This window comes from Molothrus aeneus, chromosome 4 (genome assembly GCF_037042795.1).
Source record: "Molothrus aeneus isolate 106 chromosome 4, BPBGC_Maene_1.0, whole genome shotgun sequence".
In the NCBI taxonomy this organism is placed as follows: domain Eukaryota; kingdom Metazoa; phylum Chordata; class Aves; order Passeriformes; family Icteridae; genus Molothrus; species Molothrus aeneus.
Window position 1 is genome coordinate 7,479,246 of NC_089649.1, and position 14,510 is coordinate 7,493,755.

The 14,510-nt window shown below is 43.2% G+C and overlaps 1 protein-coding gene across 1 annotated transcript in view; it reads left to right on the forward strand.

Moving 5' to 3' along the window:
* Positions 1 to 14,510, forward strand: part of AFG2A (AFG2 AAA ATPase homolog A) — a 161,396-nt gene that overhangs the window by 113,938 nt on the left and 32,948 nt on the right.

The window sequence follows — 14,510 nt, forward strand, 5'->3', positions numbered from 1 at the left end:
TGCCTGGCAGAGCCCTGCAGTTCTGCACAGCTGTGGCCAAGCAGGCTTTTGTCCATCCCAGGACTGCATTGGTGTGAGGAAGTAAAATATCAAGGACTGTGCAACTCTGCATTATGGGCAAGGACTGGGAGGATTTTTCCTATGAGCAGAGTGGGATGAAAAAGCCATGTTAACTGTGGGAGGTTCATTTCCACCCTCTCAGCCCCCCTGAAGTTTTTGTCTGTGGATGTTTGCATTCTCAGAGGGGCTAAAAACTGTCATGTTAGCCAATAAATCTTCCAGGAGTTTTGAAACCCTGTGAGTTATGGAACACTCCTGTCGGGCTGTATGCAGGTATACCGCAAGTGAGGGGAAAACATGCAGAGATTCTGAGTGGTGCTATTGGAGACTGTCTGTGCTGCTGAGGGGGTCTCCAGCACAGATCCCATCACCCATCTGTGTAGATTATTGTGGTCTGGATTTTTTTTTTTTTTTTATTCACTTACCTTTGAATGTTGGCAGTTCTGAAGTTACAGTTTAAGAATGGAAGGTTTCTGAGCTTTTAAACTGTGTTCTCTGTTATACAAGTGCTGCTCTGAAATAGCTGCCTGTGAAAAAGAGATGTTAAGTGTGTTTGCAAAGGGGGGATTTGAATTGTGCATTAACTGAATTTTAACTTGCCTTAAGCAGAGGAAAAGCTGTAGTTTTGTCAAAATCTGACAGTCATAATCCCCAGCTCTGTCCAGGGAGCAAGTTATTTCCCCTTAGATTTTAATTGTCTTCATTTTTGTGTTTAAAATGGGGTTTGATTCATTGTCAGCACCGTTTGTGACCATTTTGATGGTGCTCTTCGTGAGAGAAGCTGAGTTTTCTGGCACAGATTTCCCATAGAATAAATTTTCATGCATGTGCTATTGGTACAAAAAGATTGTATCTTTGCATCCCCAGAAAGAACCTAAAACTCTTGATTTTTCCATCAGAGCATCTTGAGCAAAATGAGATTCTCTGTTTCCTCCTGCATATTCTGGCCTTCAGCCAAAGCATGGCTTTATGAATTCAGAAACTTCTGAATGAAGAATGAATACAATTTTGAAAGCTAAATAATATGTGGGAGGAAATGTCGGTAGTTGTGAAGCTCTTGTGTTAGAAATGTAGCTATGTGAAGTAGGATTTTTTTTTCCCTTAAATTCCTTTGATAAATCCTAACCCTAGAGCCCAAGAGTTGTCTCTATTCAAAGGGCAATTTGTATTTCCTCTTGGTTAGAGGGCGGCTTTGAATACTGATGGCCCTGTGAAGTAAGTTCGGGTAATTTAAATTTTAAATGTCTCAGTGCGGTTCCCGCAATTTGCAAATGCTTTGGGAAGTTCCAGATCAATAGGAAATCGAGGTAGGTGTCTCCTTTACCAGCCACATCGCCCTTGGGCAACATCGGGCTCTGGGCACACCATTCCCGAGCTGCATCCTGAACCGGGCTATTGTCTGTTTTAAATGGTACGTCGGGAGGAGTAATCAGATAGTTCTGTTAAATTGACTACGTTTGAATCTTCCTCTGAACAGTGATTAGAGCCCAAGATAAAGCTGGTGGTTCAAAGTGACTCCCTGGCAAGTCACTTAAGCTTTCAGGATCAAACACTGCTAAATTCCGGGAAGACCTTAGCATGAACACTGAAGATATTTCCTGTTTCCACTGGAATTCGGTAGGAAAAACACAACGTTTCTTTCAAATAATGGGGCAATCGAGTCTTTTATCTAATACATTGCAGTTCCCAGGTGCTGAGGAGGGGGATTCTGTGGCACTGGCAACAGAATGGGAATGTAACAAGCTGTTTACTCTATTAGCTGACAAAATGTACAGCTCGGGTTATGGCAAGCACTTCTTTGTGCTTTGAAATTGCTTATGGTTTCCAAACAAAATCTGCATTTTGTAAGGACAAGAGTCTTGTTCACTTAAGAAGCTCACACCTAGTTGGACACCTGTGAACTGAAGGGGACTAAACCTCCCTCAACACTTCACAAGAAAGCTTAGCTGAAGGAAAAAATTCACCTCAGGAGCCCAGCGTGGCTTCTTTTGGGCCTTTCTGCCTGACGATTTCATAGCTGGCACATGCGTGCAGCTTTCCAGACAGCCAAGAACTAATAAATCATAGTCAGCTTATATATGTAAAAGTTGTTGAAATTATGCAAATTAACTGTTCGAACAGACCCTTTCAGGGGGAAAACCCAATTTCTGTGAGTTATTCTACAAGTAAATGCAGTCTGAAATGAGATACGTTGCTGACTGTATCAAAGGAGCATGAACAAGTGTTTAAAAGGTGATAGGAAAGCACTTTACCAGCATAGCTTACACCTCAGGAGACTTCCTCAGGAAATAAACTAAATATTTTCAACAAGAAGAGAAGGAAATAAGCAATGATAATATTAAACAGCTGAGTAGAGCAATGATCTCTAAATCTTGGCAAAGAAATAGGCTGTAAGTAGACCATCATAAAGCTCACAGCAGAGAGGGAAAAGCAACACAAAGGGAGAGCTGTAAATGAATATGGATCCAGAAAATGACAAAAAAAAGAAGGTAAAGGTAACTGAATTTTTAGTTGTTAGAAAAGTCTAATTAAGGAGAGAAAAAAAGGAAAAAAACCAGCAAAAAAGAAGAGCAGAAATTGAAGATGGCCTGAACTGCTGTAATTAATATGATTCTGTCCATTTTTTTGTTGTTGTTGTTCCTGGAAAAGTCTTCTGTGGTGTTTCAGGCAGGATAAAGGAATGAGTTGAAGTTCAGTAGAACAGAAAGTCATATGCTGACCAAATTTAAGCATGAGCATAACCCAACTAAACCTTTATTTGAAACACCTCCCCGGTGTTTTAAAATCTAGATTGTACTCGTAGCTTTAGAGGTATTTGAATCTGTCCATCAGGACTGGTACTGTAGCATCTTGAAATGACAGGGTTTGTTAAGAGAAGTTCATTGAGGCTTTAGGTCAAGGTGCAGCTTTGTTGATTGAAGTACAGTTTGACTGGATGAATACTTATTCATGCAGACAAGTAGAGGTGCAATCTTTCACCCCTGCTGTTTGGAGCCACTGTTCATTTAAGTGGGAAAAGTGGGAGATAAAATAGGTAACTCAGGTAGTACATTATTTTACTTAATAAAAACCACAGCTGGGTTGTTTTCCAGCACGCACAGGCAAGAGAAAAGGAGAGAAAGAAAACAAAAAAGAGAAAGTGAGTTAAAAATCAAATAGACTTAATGAGAATCACAGTAATTTTCAGCCCTGATAATGCAGTGCAAAAATAAGCAAGATACAAACCAGGCATCTTCACTTTGCATGGCAGTGAGATGGGGATGGACAGGATGCCCAGAAGGAAATAGTGCAGTACATCAATGAGGCAGCAGCTGTATCTGACCAGCATGAAGGAGATGTAGGTGTTGATAATCCACAATTTAAAACCAATGTAGGAGTCTTCCACTGAAATTCTGTTTCCACCTTAACAGTTGGATGTGAAAGCTGGAAATCCACCAAAGGTACAGACAGACATCTAAAAGCTTTTGAAATTAAATGCCTTGGGGAAATAGTAGGTATTAAATGGAATGAATTTATAACAAATACTGAGATACGTCGGGGAGTTGAACAAGACTTAATCTCCTAAATTATCCAGAAATGAAGATGGAAATATCTAGGATATGTGCTAAGAATGAAGCCAGATCTGATGCCAGACTGTCTGCCATGGCAGGAATGCCTTCAGGCTGACTGTAGAACATGTAAAAGGGACTGACCAAAATAATTACTGTATTGCAAAGTGCTTAGAGCCAGAAACACCACAGGTGGCTTCACAAAGTGGGGGACAAGTCAAGGAGAAAGCCAGATGGACAACAATCACCAGGGTCCTGCATTTTTTTGATGGAACTCTTGGCAGCGTAGGGGAAAAAATGTGAGTTTAGTGGCACCAAATGCTTTCCTCTAATATTTCTTGTCTGCTAGGGGCTTTAAACACTTGGCAGACCTGCAGAATGATTTCAGGACTTTTATCAGCACCACTGCAGTCCTGATGAGCTGAAAGGATGTATTTTAACCCCAGAGTTGCAGCTCTCTCTGTTACTTGCACCTGGCAGCTGCATTGAGCTCTGTAATTTATGTAAACCCTGCACCACCCACAAGACTCCAAGATCAACACACAAAGTGGTTTCTGCCGGTATGAGGGAGAAAACCACCAGGTTGTCTTCCTGCATCCGGGTGGAGGAAGTCAGTGATTGTCTGCTTGCACTAATAAGAGGAGGCATGTCTGTGGGGCCTTTTCTCCAGGCAGTGTCTTGGCTTCTGACCCAGCCAGTGCACTGCTGTTCCTAATTAGCCATGTCTTGACTGCATTAATATCCTGGCATGCAGCTATCTGGGATTCTGGAATCAGCCGTGCAGTTCTTCAGTGTTACCCACTCTTTCTCTGTCACTGGAACCACGTCACCTGCTCTGTGCCACCAACAGCAACCTCAATGACCTCATCTGGCTGTTCCCAAAGTCTTTTTGCTCATCTGGACCTGGGAAAGTTCTTTAACTGCTTGAAGACTCACGCTGTGTGTCTGCTGCTAGATGTTCTGTGTCAAATAGTGCTTCACTGTGTGAGCATCACTTTGCAGGTGCTGGTTAGAGGCTTCTTAGCCACCTGTTTCTCTTTTTCTCCTCCTCAATTTATGACTTAAACATGGGTTAAGAATGCACCTTTTGAAAGAGGGAAAGGGTTTCGTTGGTGTTCAGGCATGTATCCATAGCAGAGGAGTTGAAACAGATGATCTTTAAGGTCCTTTCTGACCCAACCATTCTGCAGTTCTTCCACTACCAGGTACTGAGTTAAAACCCATACTGTGTCTTCTGGTTGTTCCTTTATCAAAAGCATTGTTGACATCCTATGGACAGAGGCATCCTGTGCTGTTTGTTCTGCTCAGCAGGCTCCTGCCTGGCCACCACCAGCTATGCCCTTGGCAGGGAGAAAGAACCCTTGGATCTCTCCCCAAGGCTGCCAGGTGTTCCCAAGTTTGCCTTAGTCTCAAATGGGTTTGGCACCTGCATTGTACCCAGGATGTGTTACCTGTGAAAGGGCAGGAGGTCTGTGTCTCCCAAAGAGAGGGGTTTAAACCAGGATGTGTTTTTTTCACTCCCTGTTTGTTTGGAATATGGGCCTCAAGATGGGTTTGTACAAGGCATAATCACCTTGTTGTTCAAGTACAGATGAGTGATATTTTTTGTATAGTGGCTTTATTCTCTCTCTCTGAGTTGAATGACTTTTCCTTTAGCTTACAGTTATTGTGACTGGTATCTACTTTATTGCTTTAAATGGTCTTCCAGAACCACAGTAGTAAAATAAGATCTTTCAAATAATGAAAACCAGAAATTTATTTTTTTTTCAGCCACAGCGCTGGCAGTAATGACGGAAAGTCATTGATTTCCTTTTGAAACTGTTTCTGAATTGTTTCCTTGATGTTGCCTACCTCTCTGCTGATTTCTTTCTTTAGAAGCAGCTGCTTTCACATATCTGGTTTGTTCTGGGAATATTTCTTTTGCACTTTGTTTATCTGTAGTGTGTCTATCTGTAGTTTGTCAGACAGGTCTGTAAAGTTTGGTCACAAGCCAGGAAAAGTCATGAAGAATTTTGTGGTAGGGTAGTCACTGAAGGAACCAGGTGTAAAGAATACAGAAACTGGTATGACAAAAGGTTATATAAAATGGATCATGCAGCTTTTAGAAATACATCTTCTTGTCTGGGAGAACAGTTTAACTTCTCCTTGTCATACACTGAAGTATGTTGCTTCAAGAAGTGTTCAGAGCATGTCCTGTGAATGAATCCTAGGAAAACAGAAAGTAAGAGATGAAAAGCTGTTACAAGGCTGGTCCTGATGGAGCTGACGTGCTGTCGATTTTTGTCATTTGAGGCTAAGTTGTCTCTCAGAAAAACATCTCATCCCATGCTGGTAATTTAATCAGAGCACTGGCAATATAAAAGTAAAGCTTATGTATGGAAATTAATGTATTATGTGGTAGATCATTGTTGCAGTGTTTGAAAGCTTCTGAGGAGAATTGTGCTATTTTGGCAGGAGTTCAAAATTCTCTTTCCTACAAGGAGCAGGTTTGGTGGTTTGTTTTTTCTCTAACATGTCATTTTGAGGTTACATGGTAACATCTGTCAGAGCTATGCTAACCTCTGTCATCCAGCTGTTATAACTGTGGTATTTTCCTTCCTTTTCCTTCTCTTTCCTCTCCTTTCTGCTTTCCCTTTCTCCCTCCATCAGGGGAAAAAAAAAAAAAAAAAAAAAAAGAAAAAAAACCCCAGCAATGAAAACCACCTCCTTTTATACTGAAACTTCAGGTGGAATGAAGTGGTTATAAAAGCATCTGTCAACACAGGAATGGTTTGCCAAGCCAAGTATTTGGGTTGGAAGTCATGCCTTCCCAACTGCTTGAAAACAGGAAGTATCTCTGTTAAGTGATGGATAGCTCTACTTTGCTGAGAGGAAGAAAAGGCTTTTTTTCTTTCTTTTTTTTTTTTTTCTTTCTTTTTTTGCCTCTGGGCCAACAAATGAGTTCTGCAGTTGTTCCATGTATGTAAAGAAAGATTCCTATGGAAACGTAGATATGGGTGCACACATGTGTGTGTATGTGTGTAGATAGATGTATGTATATATTTGTGTGTGTGTGTGTGTATGAATATACAAATGAAAAAAAGCACAAAACTCAAAACCGACAATACACTTTGTACATGATTGGTCCCTGTCAGAAGCCAGCCCAGGCACATCTTAGCCCAGTGATTCCTGTAAAGCTCTCAAAATCTGTCAGAAACAGCCTGCAGGATTGCAACGGCTCCTGGGTGATTAATTGCCAAAAGAGTCTGGTTCCAGGTTCCATTACATGTAATTGTTATCTTTTTCTAAAGGGGTTCTTTCATTAAACCCCCACTCACCCCCCCACCAAAAAAAAAAAAAAAAAAAAAAAAAAGGGAAAGGAAGAAGAGAGCTGACATTCCTGAGGTTTTGCACCTCTTAGACAGGAGCATGGAGGACTCTCTTATGTAAACATACACTGAAGAGGGTGTGTTATGTTGTTTATTAGCTGATGATAGGGTTTTTTTTTTCTCCTTCACTTAATTTTAACTTTACTAAAAATCATTTATTAGAAATGGGGGAGAAAAGGCTGCATGGAATGGGCATCTTCCAGTGTCTTCTCCACCTCACTGTGAGACCCAGAAAATGGCAAAGGACTTGATCACTCCTCCTGCTCCTTGCTAAAATTGCAGGAAAACAGCTGGAAACTGGGACATCCTCTGTGCCATTGTGGTAAAACTGCTCAGACTGGACATGGGGAGAGGACAAAACCTTGTGTCTGACACCTGCTTTGCAAAGGAAGTTTGTGGCTTTAAAACATGTGGTTGAGTGTGCTGAAGGTACGGGCAGATGATGAAGAATAAATTGCTTTTCTGAGGCCATATTGACAAAGTAGGGGGGATTGAGAGCCTGATTGCCTGGCAGTGCCTCAGTGGGTTTGAACACACGTCATTTGGAGCTGAATTTCTGTGGTGCCAAACTGGATTTGTATCAGCATGGTTGCTTGGGTTTGCACTGCTTTTACTGCATTGAAAACGGGCCGTGTTTCTGACGGGTTTAGACTTTTATAGATGGAGGCCTGGGCAAAGCTTGGCTCCCAATGAGCTTTGCAGTGATTTGTGCCAACTGGCCAATTTAACTGTTTGCAATATCAGATGGAGAAAAAAAGCTCGGAGATACTGGTTCTGCAGCTGCAGAGTATCTGCCTGCAGATGAGTCTGCCAAGAGAAATGGTTGAAACTCTGTTTCTTGAGATACTTTAATCCTATCTGAAGAAAACTACATAAAAACGTGCCCTGGTATTGTCTGCATGGGCCAAGGAGCACTTTGTTCCTCACAGTTGTGTTTGCACGGTCGCATTGCAGCAGAACAAGTCTCCTCAAGTCTCCTTTCTCCACGACTCCCTGTAAATTGGCTGTATCAATCAAATTCTGCCAGTGGCAGGATGGTGATGTGCAGCGGTCAGGGCACTGCTGTTAGTCTGATTAAAAAGGTGACAATGTTCTGTGGCATCCAGCTTTGTGCACGTTTGGAAAGCCAAACCTGGCCTTCCTTAGAGGTTTTTGAGGCTTGATATACTTCCATATCAACTCTGGAAATTTTTGCTTACTTAAAGCACTGCCTATTTGTAGTTATTGAAGTCACACTCTTATCTGTTTTAAATCACCACCCTTAGTGGAAATGACTGGGTGCTGTGAAACACGCATGTTGTTCCAGCAGGTGATGACAGTGGTTTCAATTGATTCAAGGCAGTTCTTTCCCCAGGTTTCATTTTGTAAGGAAGGATGATTTTGCTGTTTTCCTGCACACTGTAATGTAAACTTTTGCTGGGGTAGCTAAGAGACTGATCTCTAGTGCTCGCTGAAGGTGTTAGTTCATGTGGGTAGCCAGCAAAGAGAGCAGTTCTAGAGAGCACATGGAATTACACGGAGAAGTTTCCCTCTGTTGGTGTGACAAACTGGAAACAGGTATGAAGTAGTGGTCGAAGGGAAAAGATGAACTGGAGATGTGTACCTGGAGTTAGATAAGCAAGGGGATTAGCTGCTACACAGGCAGGGGCATCTGAGGGACAGACCATGTTCTTATTTTGGAGATGGTTCACTCTCTGTATCTCTTCATCTTGCTTTGGACTGGGATCACCTCAGCTGTGTCCCAGCTGGAGTTGGTTTGCTGTTTGCCAGGGGTATCAAAGCACACATTTGCTCCCTGCCTGTAATTCGTGCTCCTGCTGAATGCCTGAGCAGAGGGTTGCTGCCGCTCGGTAGCATGTTCCTGCTGAACACCTGCTGTCAAACTATCATGTCCTTTCTTGTCAACTTGCACAACGCTCCAGGTCTTGAGCAAGACTGACACCAGAGAAAGGCTGCGCTTTATAAATCTGTGTGGAAAGCGAAGCCTTCACATGGGGAACTACAGCATTTTCTGGGAGCTGGTTTTTTATAATGTTTGATAAAATTCTGTTAGCAAATGCATGATATGGAGTAGTGGATGCACCGTAGGTTAGGGAACCAAAGTGCTCCACCCTGAGAGGAGTAGTAGATGTTGTGTAATGACAGCAGAGAGTAATCTGCACAGATCTTGGGAGATGTACAAGGGTGGTGACCAGCAAAAAAAGTCATCAAAGAGGGGAACTGGTTAGAGATGTTGGCATGTGCTGAGGGCGGTGACAGACATTGGCACAGAAGGAAGAAGGTGGGGAAGTGGAAGAGTGTGAGGAAAGGGGCTCTTGGCAGGAACAAAGCAGTATCGCTTGACTCGGGAGCCTGTAATTACAAGACTCCAGCCTTGTGACACAGTGAATAAGTGTGTCACCTGGAACAGAGGAATTTGGGGCTGCCTCCTGAAGCAGCTCGTGCCAGATGGAGCGGGAGTAAAAGCCTTATGGGAGAATAAAATTTAGTCTCCACTGGACTATGGTTTTTAAGTCTTTAATGGTAATACTCCCATGTGTCTGTTCCCCTCAGCACCTCCTGTTAATTTTGGCAACTAAGCCATGGTTGCAAAAAAGCCTCCAGTAATCTCTCAGACAGGATGGATGAGCTTCCTGTACTTGAAACTTTCAAAGATCCTAAAATGCCTGGCGCTTCCTGATCTGTTGGGCTGGGAGCATGACTTGCTCTGGCACAGAGTGGGAACGAAAACATCAGGCACTTTTGAGGTGAGCCTCAAAAGCATAGGGGAAGCACCTTGATGGGAGCTGCCTTCACTCCTGCCAGAGGTAAATGATGGCACAAGAAGGCCTTAACACTTCCCACACTTGCAATGCATCTGTCCTGACATGTGGGCAAAACCATGGAAAACATCTCACAAACAGCTACTGCTTGCACAGGCTGCAGAAGGCTGTGATAGGGTGGTGAGGCCCTGGCACAGGCTTCCTAGAGAAGCTGTGCATTCCCCATGCCTGGATGTGTTCCAAGCCAGGCTGGATGGGTCTTGGAGCTACCTGGTCTAGTGGAAGGTGTCGCTGCCTATGGCAGAATTGGATGATCTTTAAGGTTCCTTCCAACCAGGCCATTCTCTGATTCTATGATTCTGTTTCTTTAAAATGACTTAGAAATGTTCAAATACTCTAATGGTGCAAGTTAAAAAAAAAAAAATTGCATTTCCCAATGAGGTTACAAGATATAGAGTATCTCTTGTATTGAGGAGTCCATGTAAGTAGGAGCCCTGACCACAGTTCATAAATAGCAATTGTTAATCTAAATTGGAAGGATTGAGTTACAAAGGAACTATTCCCAGTCCTCTCATTTTCATCAGTGATCTAATCCCAACAGACTCCAGAGGCAAAATTAAACTTTTAGTTGCATTTTTTAGGTTTCACATTAAAAGCAATGTATTTGTTTGAAAGGAAACAAATTTAGTATAAAAATTTGTTCCTGCATGTGGAGATTAATTGCAGCAGCAGAGAATATGCAGTAACACTGATTCTCCAGATGAGTTTCTCTACCTCCTGAACTGATTTGCTTTCTCTTCCTCACCTCAATATGGCACTTACTTCTCAGGAGTTTGTAAGTTGTATCTATTTTTGCTAAAGTTAAGTTACCTTCGCACACAGTTCATGTGTGAGATTTTGTTATGTGATTAAGAATGCTTTTGATGAATGAAGCGTGGCTGCTGAATTCCTATCGGTAGGAAAATAATTTTTTTTCCTGTCCCATAGAGAGCTCAGCTAGTTATGCTTCTGCCATTGTTGTAGTTCTGCATTCTGTAACAATGTGATTTTTAAAATGGCCAAGTAACCTTTGACAAAGCTAACTAAAGGTAGATGCTCAAAAAAAAAAAAAAGGGAAAGAGGAGGAGGAAAATTAGCAAAGCCCTAAGGTTAAATCTGGTCTGTTCTTAACAGGAACCACAAATATTTTCCAGGCTTTACCTATTAATGTTTTCTTTCCTGAAATAATTATCTTCATAATTGCACAAAAAATACATGTTTTTGACCTAACTATCTTTTCCAATGATATATTTTGAGGAAATACTCTATTTTAATTACAAGAAAACGAAATGTTTCTTTTTGAAAGGGCAGCAGTTTCTTCTTTAAAACTGTGGTTTTGCTGTCAATGATACTGTATATTACATGAGAATTATCTCACTTTCCTAGTCTTCCCCATAGTGTACCACTCATAACCTTTCAATGCATGGCCTCTTGCATAACTGTTGTGCAAAAATCACATAAACCTGCAGAAGAATTGCTCAGTGGTACAAAATATTCTGCGTTCAAGCTATTCTGGTTTCTACCAAAACCCCAATTACTTAATTTTGTGCCCTTCCTGGTTGAAGTAAATTATGCAGCCCTCACATCTCGACATCAGTGAGTTATGTATCTTTGTGCACACATCAATTAATTTTGGCCCCATCAGCTTCCCACCTCCTGCGTGCTGCTCGCCCCGAATCGGGTTTGCATCTCCCAGTCGCCAGCAGTTCATCTCGCGCTCCCGGCAGCTGCACCTGCCCGGGCCTGCAGCCCTGCTTCAACTCTTCACCCTCCCCGTCCTGCCTCTGCTGCTGCTCAGCTGAGCCACTGCCTGCTCCTGCTCAATCCCTCCTCCTCCTGCTCCATCCTCGTGCCTTGCCAGGTGCTCACCACCTAATCCCGTTGCACCCAGCCCAGGGCAGTGGGGCTGGCCCAGAGGTGACCTGGCTGTCCTTATTGCTCTCTTCCCCATTTTCAAAGTGCACGTTGCAAGATTGAAGCTCCATCTTCTGGAATGGCCTGTGAAAGTCGTGGCGTGCTTGGAGCAGCCATCACCAAATCCCTACCTGTGGTGAAGGCTGGATCACACGACATCCCACTGAGAAAAGCAGAAGCTTCTAGGTCTGTGCAAAAAATGGTGTTGAGGAGAAAGGTGGTGCCAGCACCCATCCAAATCAGCCCTGCTGGTTAGCATGGCCTGGGACTTGGGCTTGAAGTGCTGCAGGTGCCCACATCATGTGCCACAGCAGGCTTCCCTAAGCAACCCAGAAGAGTTCACTTCTCTCCAGTGAGCAAAGACATCAAGAGGGGTTGTCTTGTTCCCTTACTGCCAGCCTCTGCGTGCAGCTTGGTTCTGAATTCTGAGTTATTTTGGCCAGAAAGGAAAAGCATCTCTGTGAGAAGTGTGCAGAGTTGAAAAGCCTGGGAGGGCAGCATGATGTCCTGCAAACGAAAGAGGCCTTGGCTTGCTGTTGTGTTCTGAGCATCCAGCAGCAGAGCAGCTCTGCAGCCCACCCCCAGCCCCCCACCAGGCCTTTTTCCTCCAGGAACACCGGATAGGTCAAAGCAGGCCCCTTCCTCACCTTCTCCTGCTGATTTTAGCTCCTCAGGAACATGGTGAGGGGGAACCTGCTGGCTTGCCAAGGTGGTGCCAGCAGAGCTGGGAGCAGTCAGGCTGTGCCCAGGGTCTCCCAGGGTCACCACATCAGGAGGGCTGGTGGAGACCAGCTCTCAGTTCAATCTGCTTTTGTCTGCAGGGGCTGGAGGGAGCCTGACTCTCATCTCACGCTGAGGTTATACAATATTTTCTCTCCTTTTTGTCTGTGTTGATACACCCAGCGTGCACTGCTGCAACTGACTTGTGCTTTTTTTGTGCAGTTCCCAGCGTGTCTGGTCACCTTGGATAAGGTCCCTGGGCCTGATTGTAGCAAAAAAGTGATGATAAAAACTTGATTAAAACATGATTAAAACTTGGGCCTTCAACTACCAACATATGTAAAACACAAAGCTGGACAAACTGGAGGAAACGCAGGTTTTAGTCACTGACCAGAAAAAAGTGTGTTCACTGTGTTAGATCTGCAGTTGTGCTTTTTGTGTCTTGGAACTGAGAGCCAGGCAATGGAGCACTTGCTCCCAGCTGATTGGCACTGAGTGTTTTCCCTGTCCCACCTGCACCACAGCCCTGGTCATTCATCAGTGGGAAGTTAAGCTGGCTTTAGAAGATATTCTAATTATCTGGGTGTCCTGATGAAACCTGCCTTGGTTTGAAAGAGGCACCACCGTATTCTTGTGAACATTTCTTGTTCCTTCTAAATAATAGAATTAGCTATAGGCATTTCCTTAAGAGCATGCAGAGCACAATTGCAAGTTTAATACCACTCCTTCCAAGCCTAGTCTTGAAACATGCAAATTTCTCTTTCAAGTGTGTTGGCAAAAAATGGCAACATCCTGACGAACACACATGATTTAGACACTGAATTGTACACTGGTCAGGACATTGTCAGTGAGCTCAGTTCTTGGGTGGGTTCATCAGGAGTGGAAAACAGCACGGTCTGCTGAGCAGGTATCAGTGGACAGCTTGTTTCTTGCTCTCTTCTGTAGGGATCCAGCACTGGCCACTGCAGACACAGGGTGCTGGGCTGGGTATTGACTTGTGGGCTTCCCAGCCTTGCTCTGTCCTTGCACAGCTCCATGCAGCACCACAGGACCGTGCACTTTCTGCTGAGCATTTTCATGGGTTGTTTTAAAAATAACAAGATGTCTCTTAACATTCAGGATACATTTTTCCACTCTGAAGCACCACAACAGTCTTTTTAAAGAAACTCTAGGAAGGGTGTTAACTTGATCAATGCTGTGCAGGAAGGAAAGCTCTTTCCTACTATTTTTTCAGCATGACTTTCACTGACATGATCAGGCTGGGAAAAGACTTATTGGCTGACAGCCCAGGACAGCCATGCAATATCTCTAGTCATCTGGAACTCAAACTAGTCTACCCAAGGGAGAACCATAACATAAAAACAATTTAGGTTACATACTGAATCTTATAAACATTGTTCGGTTTCTAAAAAATAGTTTAAATACTATTTATGTGCATTTGTTGTGCATGGGATTATTGTATTTTGCTTTTCTTTTTTCCAAATGTTAAGAAAGGCTGGAGGGTTTTTACTTTTTTTACTGTAGATGGTTTTCAAAAACCTTGGAGATTTTTTTATAAACATAGGGAAATGAGCTTCCTCCCTTCCTATAAATTTAAGAGTTTGGCTTCTCCTCTATATTGGATATAATTGCCTTATATATAGATAAAGTTTACTTTTTGACCCTGTCCAGAAAGATGTTTGAAGGGAGCTTCCAGAGGCCCCGTGGTTCCCCCTCCTGCTCAGGACTTTCACCAGACCAGATCAGAGAGAGCTTGTCTTCCTCTGCTGAGCCATAAAACCCCCAAAGGCAGAATTTCCACAGCCTCCCCAGTAACCTGCCCTGAGGCTGTGCTTCTCTTCTAGAAATATTTTCCTCCCATCCAGTCTGAACCCTCCATGCTGCCCATTGTGGGCATTGTCCCATCTTACATTTTCTGTCTCTTTGCTCTGCCACCCTCCCACCCCCAGTATAAACTGAACACCCAAAGTGCAAGGCCAAACACATGTGTATGAAGCTGTGCATCACTGGCCTCTCTCTATTATTACCTTATTTTGCATAAAAAACCTCACCAGAATCGTCTGTAAGCATGTACAGCTCTAATAACGTGGGATAAAGCA